At 42.2% G+C, this 12,064-nt stretch overlaps 1 pseudogene; it reads right to left on the minus strand.

Moving 5' to 3' along the window:
* Positions 1-3,580: 3,580 nt before the first annotated feature.
* On the minus strand, positions 3,581-11,570 carry LOC142106621 (splicing factor U2AF 65 kDa subunit pseudogene; annotated as a pseudogene).
* Between the last annotated feature and the right edge of the window lie 494 nt (positions 11,571-12,064).

The following is a 12,064-nucleotide window of genomic DNA, read 5'->3' on the forward strand; positions in this document are numbered from 1 at the left end:
TACTGCAGAACCCAAATGGAGCAGGCACATCATTTTTGTGTAGAGGGATTTCTCAATTCTTCACAAGAACTGTCAGGATATACTTTTTATATATGCATTAGATACAAATATTTAAACATAAAGATATAAATGCCTTAATTTTTAAATAGTGAAGCAGCAAGTCTACAACTCATTGCGTGTTTACATGTATCTAATAAATAGGAAGTATAATACTGCTATTGCAGCAACTGTACTTACTGTCAAACAATTTCGGAGATTCTGTGTTTTCAAAAAGACCGAGAAACAGATAAAATGCATAGCAGGGAAGTTTTTCCCAAATAACACACCTGGGATAAACCTTTATTCCAAACCAAATAAAGACACGGACACAAAATTAAAGTTGGAATGAATGATGGTATTTATTTATAATTAAACTAATAGGACTGTAAGGCGGACGAGAGCAGGGCAGTCAGGAACGCAAAACCAATAAGGTGGAAAGGTCAGACCATAATACCACCAACCCAGGATCATACCTTATCTATTGGCCGGTGCTAAGATCAAGTCCAACGGCAAGACTACACCCCCAATAAACTCCGCCAGTATAAACCATACAAAACTGGCCCAAAGGTCCTACTAACAAAACGGACCAACCATGGTATGACACCATAACCGCAGGGGGGGTAGTGACCTATGACAAGATCACCCAAGCACCATATGCACAGTTACAGACTACACTGTTCTCCTACTCTCAACAACTACGTTCAAAGTTATGTAACCAATTGTAGGGAGGGCGGGCGGAATCCGGAAGCAGGAAGGGCAGAAGCATCTGCACACTGACTTATAACTGTGTATAAGTCCCAACCCCTTCCTGCACTCATTGGCTGAAACTTACAGGGATCCACAGCTAATAGGTTCTTTGGTAAGTCACTCACCCGCATGATTTTAACTGCGTTTAGTCTGAGGGACACACTTCTCATAAATGCACATAGGTGTAAATGTCAATGTTATTATTTCTCTCTTTGTCGTGCGTTTAGATTTAATTTGACAGTTGTATTATACTTTGACCAGTTTAGCAGTCTATTGAACAGTATATGGTCCCGTCCTGCTACATAAAAATTCATACTGATCTGATGTACCACATTGTTTTGGAAATGGTTCACTAAACAGGTTTAAACAAACACAGTACAGCAACAAAAGGTATGGATCTTTCAAAGTCAGGTGTGATACCTGCATTACCAGAATACATAGAGACTGGTATACTGCGGCTTGTAATTCCACAATAGCTGAAGGGCAACTATTTGAATAATACTGGTCTGCTTTAGAAGTAGACAGAAGCAGATCAGTATAAGCAGCTTGTTTCCCTCCCATTGCTTTGGAATTTCACGTCCAGCATACCTGCTATACTGGTGTTTGTAGTTCCACAACAACAGAAACCTGCTTGTGACAGTGGGAGGGCAGTGGATTGTATAATCTTTGTTATATACAGATTTACATTTGTCATCACAACCTTCCTTGGTTAGTATGACAGGATCCTCAAATCCCTATTTTGCGCTGTTTTGGGACCCTGCCTATTCCACTTTCTAATTATCAGTATGTGGCTTCCCACTTACCTCCATTCCCATCCCCACATTATCACACACAACCTATAACATGCAACACTGCCCTCACTAATATAATCACATGACTGAGCTACTGCCCACAAGATCAGCACACTCACAAGCTGAAATAATTAGTGCTGTTGTCCTGATAATCAGAATGGTTACATATTGTTCTATCCCTACTCACATCAAAAACTGCGGACATCCCAAACCAGCAGATCAGTGGTTGAAGAGGGAATGTAGAAGTGCTGTATGAAAATGTGAAGAGATTGCCTGGGGGCCACCCAGGTGGACAGAAGGGATTTTGATAGTGTGAAATAAATTTTACATGCTTTTTAACACTATATAGTATAATATAAAACATATTAAATAATGTAAAGGTTCCTCCCTCTTTTCCTCCACATCTCCCCATGTCTATTGTATTACCTCACCTTCCTTTAATATCTCCCATGTTCCAATATCTCTCTAATCTCTCTAATGTCTCCACTGTTTTCTCTTCTCTCCCTTATGTCTTCCAAGTGTCCTCTTTCCTATCCCTTATCTGTTTCCTATGTTTGTCCATACTCCCTATGTACCCCTAACTTCATCCCAGGTAACACCTTAAAATGCTGAACAGTTGATGTTATTACCTTCAATAACCTCTCTTACCCTCTTAAACTTACTCAAAAATAATTAACACCAAGATATAATTGTTTCAAATAAAAAGGAGTTTACTTAGCAACAAAAAACACTATATAGTGGAGGAGAAAACAGTCAGCAGTACAGCTAGGCCCCAAAACTGGATATCAACACGCGGGTGCACAGAGCAAGTAGTGCACAGTGCTGAAAATATTGAAGCCTTTTTAAGCTCTAGGAGACAATATATTGAAACAAAAACTGAAAAAGAAATAAGCCAGCACTTGGATGGTCCCATAATATATATGGAACCATAAATACCCTATAAAATAAATGCATTATATGTATTGTTGAAGTTTTATTATTGGACAAAGGTGGTAATCAATCATTTTTGTACACGACAATCAGCTGCGATAAGATTGATATGCAACCTAATCATTATCGTACCAACATTTAAATAAGTTTAATGTATTTCTATTATTTAATATAAAATATAATGTGGTAAAAATGCAAATTAACTTTTCCAACACATTAATTGCACCGAGTCTGGAATCATTCTGTTTGCATTTGCATGAGGAAATTTCTGGTATTATTTATGTAGAATTCGCACATTGCAAAAGCTACTTCTAACTAATATTGCTCTTTACACCAAATAGCAACTCCAGAGATGTTGTAACAGAACCAGTTTATACAGGTCTAGAGGTGGGAACCTGAGAAAAGGACACCTGGCTATACATGGAAAGATGCCCCCCCACTGCAAGGAACAATGACCAAAGGAATCAACCAATGGGCCATGGAGAACTTGGGAGGTCATGACCTATCGATCTATGAATTGTGGAACTTAATACTGCAACTGTGTATCTTTATGATGTCACTGCTTTTATGACTGTACAGTGTATAAAATGTTCAGCACTGGCTTTGGAAACCAGAGTGTTCCTATAGAAGCTTGTGTTGGTGCCAACTGCGCAAGCACATGCATGTTATACTTTGGCCTATAATTCATTTTGCAAATAAAACCTTTGTGTTTTGTAACCAAAGAGGTCACAGTGGAGAATCTTTATTGCATATGTTACAAATGGACATAACAGTTTGGGGACTCATACGGGAATTGCTTTTCATTGACATGCGGAGTTGGGCAGGGAAAAAATGTTTTTTAATGTATACGTTAAAAAGATAATGTGGTTTTGGATATTCAGGGAACTATGAGAACATAATTTGGCCATAAAATATAAACACTTGATCAGAAAAAGCCTCTTGGAAGGGAACAATCCCAAAAAAAATAAAAATAGGGTTGGGGAGAGGTGAGGAGACAGGAATGTACTTCTAAGCTTCTACTTTCCTCTGAAGCTCAGTTTTCTCTCCACTCCATCTGCAGTATTCAACTGCATCTACCAGAAATCACGACGATGGTAACCATCTGGATACCAGTATTTTGTTACCACCACTCTATTAGTAGGGATGTGCACCGGCGACTTTTGGTGTCTCGTGTTTTGTGTTTTGGATTCGGATTTTTGCGATGTTTTGGGTTCGGATTTGTTTCGCAAAACACCTGCCGAAAGGTTTTGGTTCGGATTTAAGGTTTTGGATTCGGATTTTTTTTGAAAAAAGCATAAAAAGTTCAAAAATCAAGTTTTTGGGCTTATTTTAACTCCTACGCTTTTATTAACCTCAATAACATTCACTAACAATCATTTCCACTAATTTACAGTATATTCTGAACACCTCACAATATCGTTATTAGTCCAAAACGTTGCAACGAGGTATCTTTCTGGACTGCGTAGTGGAGTGGTCCCCACAATATAATAAGAAAACCATCAACTGGTCTTAATCACACCAAAAAATGTACCTGGACTGCGTAGAGGAGTGGTCACCACAATATAATTTAAAAACCCTGAACTTGTATGATTCGCACCAATAAATGTATCTGGACTGCGTAGAGGAGTGGTCACCACAATATAATAAGAAAACCATCAACTGGTCTGAATCGCACCGAATAATGTACCTGGACTGCGTAGAGGAGTGGTCACCACAATATAATTTAAAAACCCTGAACTTGTATGATTCGCACCAATAAATGTATCTGGACTGCGTAGAGGAGTGGTCACCACAATATAATAAGAAAACCATCAACTGGTCTGAATCGCACCGAATAATGTACCTGGACTGCGTAGAGGAGTGGTCACCACAATATAAATTAAAAACCCTGAACTTGTATGATTCGCACCAATAAATGTATCTGGACTGCATAGAGGAGTGGTCACCACAATATAATAAGAAGACCATCAACTGGTCTGAATCGCACCGAATAATGTACCTGGACTGCGTAGAGGAGTGGTCACCACAATATAAATTAAAAACCCTGAACTTGTATGATTCGCACCAATAAATGTATCTGGACTGCGTAGAGGGGTGGCCCCGGTACCCAATTTGATACCGGGGCCACAATAAAATAAATACACCCTCAACTGGTCAGAATTCCACCAAACAAGTATCTGGACTGCGTAGTGGGGTGGCCCCGGTACCCAATTTGATACCGGGGCCACAATAAAATAAATACACCCTCAACTGGTCAGAATTCCACCAAAAAAGTATCTGGACTGCGTAGTGGGGTGGCCCCGGTACCCAATTTGATACCGGGGCCACAATAAAATAAATACACCCTCAACTGGTCAGAATTCCACCAAACAAGTATCTGGACTGCGTAGTGGGGTGGCCCCGGTACCCAATTTGATACCGGGGCCACAATAAAATAAATACACCCTCAACTGGTCAGAATTCCACCAAACAAGTATCTGGACTGCGTAGTGGGGTGGTCCCGGTACCCAATTTGATACCGGGGCCACAATACCTCCTCCAAGTTCCAAGTCTAGTGTTTATAACATCTTAACACTACACTAATTCTAGCACATCAAAACCTCTTGTTTTAAATAATGACAGGGCATTTAACTTTTAATTTAATTTATTGAATTTGTTGGCATTTTCTTTTACTTTTTGAACATGGCAAACGACTGTTGAATGGTCACATAATGCCAAAAAAATAGTTGCAAGATGGAATTGTCCTTGGTCCCTCCCACCCACCGTTATGTTGTTGAAATAGGACATGCACACTTTAACAAACCAACCATTTCAGCGACAGGGCCTACCAAACAACTGTGGCTGAAATGATTGGTTTGTTTGGGCCCCCACACCAAAAAAGCTATTAATCTCTCCCTGTACAAACTATACAGGCTCTACTGAGGCAAGATGTCGTCCTCATCCTCAACCTCTGATTCCTCTCCGCCTACAGTGTGTACTTCCTCCTCCTCACACATTATCAATTCATCCCCGCTGGACTCCACAACCACAGGTCCCTCTGTACTATCTGGAGGGCAGTGCTGTACTTCATTGAGGAATTGATTATTCATTTTTATAAACATCATTTTTTCAACGTTCTGAGGAAGCAACCTCCTTCGCCGCTCACTGACCAGGTTCCCCGCTGCACTAAAAACTCTTTCCGAGTTCACACTGGAGGGGAGACAACTCAGGTAAAATAGAGCCAGTTTGTACAGGGGCTTCCAAACTGCCTTTTTTTCCTGCCAGTAACAATATGGACTGTCTGACATGTCTATTTGAATGGTGTCAGAAAAATAATCCTCCACCATTTTTTCAATTGTGACAGCATCCAATGCAGCGACAGTAGACATGTCTGCAATGGTTGGCAGGTCCTTCAGTCCGGACCAGATGTTATCAGCATCCCCGCCAGCGGCTCTTTTAGGAAAACTGAGCTTTTTCCTTGCAGCCATAGATGTGAAAGAAAATGAGGGTGGAGCTGTTGGCATGTCACGGTCCTCTTCAGAGGACAATCTCCTGACCAGCAGGTCTTTGCACCGCTGTAGACTTGTGTCCGCTGGAAACAGAGACACCACATACGCTTTAAACCGAGGATCGAGCACGGTGGCCAGAATGTATTCCTCTGACTTTAAAAGAGTGACCATCCTCGGATCCTGGCAAAGCGTACGAAGGGCTACATCCACAAGAGCTACATGCTTGGTGTAATCGCAATGGTTTACCAGCTCCTCCCTCACTTTCTCCAGCTGATTCTGCAACAGCCTGATCAGGGGAATCACCTGACTCAAGCTGGCAGTGTCGGAACTGACTTCTCGTGTGGCAAGTTCAAACGGCTGGAGAACCTTGAACAACACGGAAATCAGTTTCCACTGTGCTTGACTCAGGCGCATCCCCACTCCTTTGCCTATGTCGTAGGTGGCTGTGTAGGCCTGAATGGCCTTTTGCTGCTCCTCCATCCTCTGCAGCATATAGAGCAGGGGTGGGCAAACCTGTCCTCAAGGGCCATATCCAGTTCATGTTTTTAGGATTTCTTTAATCATGTACAGCTGAGTTAATCTATTTGGCTGGGTCAGTAATTATCCCACCTGTTTCTACAGACAGAAATCCTAAAAACATGAACTGGATATGGCCCTTGAGGACAGGTTTGCCCACCCCTGATATAGAGGGTGGAGTTCCAGCACATCACAACCTCTTGTTTGAGGTGATGGCAGGGCAGGTTCATGGTTTTTTGATGTGCCTCTAGTCTGCGGTAGGCACTGACTGAATGCCGAAAGTGTCCAGCAATTTTGCGCGCCACCGCAAGCATCTCCTGCACACCCCTGTCACTCTTCAGGTAATGCTGCACCACCAAATTAATGGTGTAGGCAAAACATGGCACGTGCTGGAAATTGCCCATATTTAATGCTCGCATAATATTACTGGCATTGTCTGACACCACAAATCCCCATGAGAGTCTAAGTGGGATAAGCCACTGGGAGATAATTTCCCTCAGTTTCTCTAATATGTTGTCAGCATTGTGCCTCTTATTAAAGCCTGTAATACACAATGTTGCCTGCCTTTGCACGAGCAGCCATTTTGTAGATGCTGCTACTGAGGCAGCTGTTGCTGTTGCTGCGGAAGGGGATGCATCTACCCAGTGGGCTGTCACAGTCATATAGTCCTTCGTTTGGCCAGAACCACTTGTCCACATGTCTGTGGTTAAGTGGACAGTAGGTACAACCGCATTTTTTAGAGCACTGAGTAAACTTGATCGTACTTCTCTGTACATCTTTGGTATCGCCTGCCTAGTGAAGTGGAATGTCGACGGGATTTGGTACTGGAGACACAATACCTCCATCAACCCTCTAAATCCCACTCCACTGATGGCGGACACCGGGCGCACGTCTAACACCAACATTGCAGTTACAGCCGCAGTTATACGCTTTGCAATAGGGTGACTACTATCGTATTTTGTGGTCATGGCAAACGACTGTTGGACGGTCAATTGTTTTGTGAAAGACTTAGCGGTCTTACGACTTCCCCTCTGGGAAGATGACCGACTAACAGCAGCAACAGCAGCAGTGGCAGTAGTAGGCGTACCGCTGCAGGATTCCTCGGATGAATCCCGTATTGAAGAGGACTCAGTCTGGCTGCTGACTTGGGCTGCAGGACTGAATCTGATGGAGATCATGGAGGAAGTTGACGAGGAGGGTGTTGCTGGTGTGGACCACAGGATTTAGGTGTCCCTGTACCGATGACGGTCCTAGCCCCAGTTCCTGAACTAATCACTGAACTATGAAGGTTATTCAGGTGACGTATAAGGGAGGATGTCCCTAGGTGGGCAAGATCCTTATCCCTGCTTATTTGAGCTTTACATAAGCTACATATGGCCATACATTGGTTGTCCGGATTTGGATAAAAATAACTCCAGACCGAAGAGGTGCATTTTTTAGTCTTCTGACCAGGCATGACGATGGGCTTTTTCATCCCATGGACATCAGCTGTTTCCCCCCCTGGTGCCTCATTTACAATAACCACATCACCATCCTCATCATCAAGTTCCTCCACAGCGCCAGCTACATCATCAATAGCCTCCTCCCGAGCCACCTCTTCCCGTACAGTGATGGGAAGGTCAGGCTTAACAACCACCAACACCCTTGGACTCGCCTTGGGGATTTGTGATAATTTATCTTTAGAAGGCAGAGTTGTTTGCTGTTTTGTTGCTGACAGCATAACTCTCTTCAATTTTTTGTAGGGGGGGAGGAGGAGGAGGGCTAAGATCCGTGGGTGAAGCTGAACCACTAGTCATAAACACGGGCCAGGGCCTAAGCCATTCCTTTCCACTCCGTGTCGTAAATGGCATATTGGCAACTTTACGTTTCTCCGCAGATGATTTTAAGTTTCTCTTTTTGCTACTTTTACTTAACTTGGGCTTTTTGGATTTTATATGCCCTGTACTAGGAGATTGGGCATCGGGCTTGGAAGACGACGTTGATGGCATTTCATCGTCTATGTCATGACTAGTGGCAGCAGCTTCAGCATTAGGAGGAAGTGGGTCTGGATCTTTCCCTACTTTATCCTCCAAATTTTTGGTCTCCATTATATGTAGCACAAGATACTGCAGAATGTGTGAACTTGGTAATATTGCAGACAGTACCAATGGACTTATACTGCTGGATTGGTTTTGCAAATTTAGTTATAATTTTTTTTTTTTTTTAGTGTGTTTTTTTATAACTTTTTTTTATTTTTTAAAAACTTGGGAATAATGGGTAAATAACTATGTCCTTAGAAGCACAGAGCACAGGACACAGCACCACTGGACTGAACAGGACACAGCACAGGACCCAGTAGCACCACTGAACTCAGCATGACAGAGCACAGGACACAGCACCACTGGACTGATACTGCAGAATGTGTGAACTTTGTAATATTGCAGTACCACTGGACTTTTACTGCTGAATGTGTGAACTTGGTAATATTGCAGTACCAATGGTCTTATACTGCAGGATTGGTTCTGCAAATTTTGTTGTAATTAAAAAAAAATTAAATTAGTTTTTTGTTTTTTTTTAATACCTTTTTTTTATTTTTTTAAACACTTGGGAATAATGGGGAAATAACTATGCCCTTAGAAGCACAGAGCAAAGGACACAGGACCACTGGACCACTGGACTGAACAGGACACAGCACAGGACCCAGCAGCACCACTGAACTCAAAATTGACAGCACACAGCACCACTGGACTTTTACTGCTAAACGTGTGAACTTTGTAATATTGCAGTACCAATGGGCTTATACTGCAGGATTGGTTTTGCAAATTTAGTTGTAATTATTTATTTTTTTTTTTTTTGTATTTTTTTTTTATAACTTTTTTTTATTTTTTAAAACACTTGGGAATAATGGAGAAATAACTATGCCCTTAGAAGCACAGAGCACAGGACACAGCACCACTGGACTGAACAGGACACAGCACAGGACCCAGCAGCACCACTGAATTCAGAAGGACAGACCACAGGACACAGCACCACTGGACTGAACAGGACACAGCACAGGACCCAGCAGCACCACTGAACTCAGAAGGACAGAGCACAGGACACAGCACCACTGGACTGAGCAGAACACAGAGCACAGCACAGCACAGCACAGAACTGAACAGCACGAGATATAGCAGGACAGAGGACCACCTAACACACCCTCCCTCTACCCTGATCAATGCCTGAGTGAAGATGGCGGCGACTAGCGGGGAATTTATAGGATCCGAGTATCGCGAGATCCGACATCGGGATTATGACTCAGAGCCTCGGTTTCAAGTTGTCATTTGGCGCCAATACCCGGATCTGTCTCGGATCCGACTCGGATCGGAAAGGTTCGGGTGGGCTCGGATTCACAAAATCCGAGTGCGCTAATCTCTATCTATTAGCAAACTTGCGTCCTGCGAGTCCTTCCTTGCATGGCTTTCTGACAGTCGAATACTGTAGTGAATTCCACAAAATGTTGCCACATCCAGGTACCTCTACACCATCAATAGGACGCGGTTTTTCAAAAGATTTAGCAATGCCATAATTGCTGCACTCGTCTCGTACATGTTACACAATTTCCTCCTACTCATCATCATCAAGTAGTTCTTCTGGCAAAACCATGATCATCAAAAAAAATACTTCTATTGGATGACCTCCCACCTGCACTTGGGAACTCATGAGCTCAGGAACTTACAGCGTTACTGGAGTCTTTTTTATTGTGCTCAGTGTTGCATTCATTGCGCCAACACTTGTTCTTTGTACATGAATCTTTTTGTATCCCAGTTGCATCCCATAAAGTCCAGCAATGGTCTGATCTGTGACATTGATATGCACATATTCACAGAAAGCATGTTCCTTAGATAGACCGGTAGCACTGTCTTTTACCAAATTAGAATCTTTGAAAGGTCCAAAAGGTGTAAGCACCTCTTTAACCTGGTCATCATTCAGATAGTTTGATAAACCCCTGGTACATATTGGTTTTCAGATATGCCAGTTAAGAGTTGGTAGTCATGAGGGCATTGAATCTTTAATGACTGGCCTAATAAAAAATGCCATCAAAAACCATGGCTTGTGTAGTTTCATCAACATCATTGCTTTGTCTGTTATCCCAAAAGGAATTTTACCAGCGTAAAGTCAGCAGGCCTGTCTGGTCATCTGACTGCCCACAGCAGGCACACGTGTAAATGTAACAGCTAGCCCAAAAGATGTCAATGTTGGAAACAGAGCTGTAGCAGGAATCTGACCAGCAGATTGCATGGCTTTATACTGTATAGGAGTGATATGTTCAAAGCCTGGAGGTGGAACATCCCAGTATTTACAGATCTTCTTTTTTCATGCCTGGGGGACCAGCTGCATCTCAGTCGATCCCTTTGTAATTTGTTCTAGAGAGGCTTTGTCTACGTTTTCGATGACGGTTATCTGAGTCTCGCTCTTGCTTATTTAGTATTAAGTAGCAATTTAGTATTCTGCTAAAAAAAAAAATCCCTATCTATTCTGTCCTATTAATCAACCATTAACCAAAATGTTCTCTTCTGTGGGGCCCAAACAAATCAAGCACTTCAGCCACAAAGGTGGCCACCCCTGAAGTTGAAGTGTATGGTTTGTTGAACTGTGCATGTCCTTTTTAACATATGGGTGGGTGGGTGTTGAGACAGGGACAGGGTTAGGGACAGGGGCAGGGATATAGACAGGTATAGGGGCAAGTTTAGGGGCAGGGATAGGGCTAGGGATAATATAGTCTAAATTTGATTTGTGCACCTAATAAATTCTGTGTTTCTTTCAATTGTTGCCCTGATAATACTGTTGATTCTATTATTGTTTCATATCCTATCTATTAGGGTGCCCAACCTATTATGTCAATCATTTAACTGTCAAAAATATATTCACACAGGGGTGGTTGGGCCCAAGGAATGCCATCTTGCTCCATTTAACATTGTTTCCTTTGACTCTAATCATCTGTTAAATGTCAACTGACGCTGCGCTGTCTAATGAGCTCTAATACTGCCGCTTCTGACCTTATCCAATTGCTGCTGACCCTCTCCAACGTGTCACACATGCAGCCTAACAGTTACCTACTTAGTATCTACTTTCTTTCAGATGAAAATGTAATTGATTTAGACATCTTTGATAATGATAATGATGATTGATGACATTGTCATTTGTCACCATTGAGAAAGCTGACTACAGTTATACAAATGCCTATGAATCATTTGTTAACTATTTGTTCTCCAGTTAAAAAATAAAAAATGTTGTCTTTGGTGGAGCCCAAACACAAAAGTGGCAGTCCCTGTCCCTATGCTTGGTTTGCTAAACTATGTGCATGTCCTTTTTAACATGTTCCCAAGGACAATGACATCTTGCATCATTTAATATTGTGCCCTCATTCTCTCATCATCTGTTAAATAATGTGTATTGATGACGACACTGTCCATCTAATGAGCTGTGCATGAGGATGTGCTTTTCCACTGTATTGGCTGCTGCTCTCTTCAATATTTTGCTGCTTACCCTCTCCAATGTATTGCTGCTGTCCCTCCCAAATGTATTGCTGCT

This window comes from Mixophyes fleayi, chromosome 11, assembly GCF_038048845.1.
Source record: "Mixophyes fleayi isolate aMixFle1 chromosome 11, aMixFle1.hap1, whole genome shotgun sequence".
NCBI lineage: Eukaryota > Metazoa > Chordata > Amphibia > Anura > Limnodynastidae > Mixophyes > Mixophyes fleayi.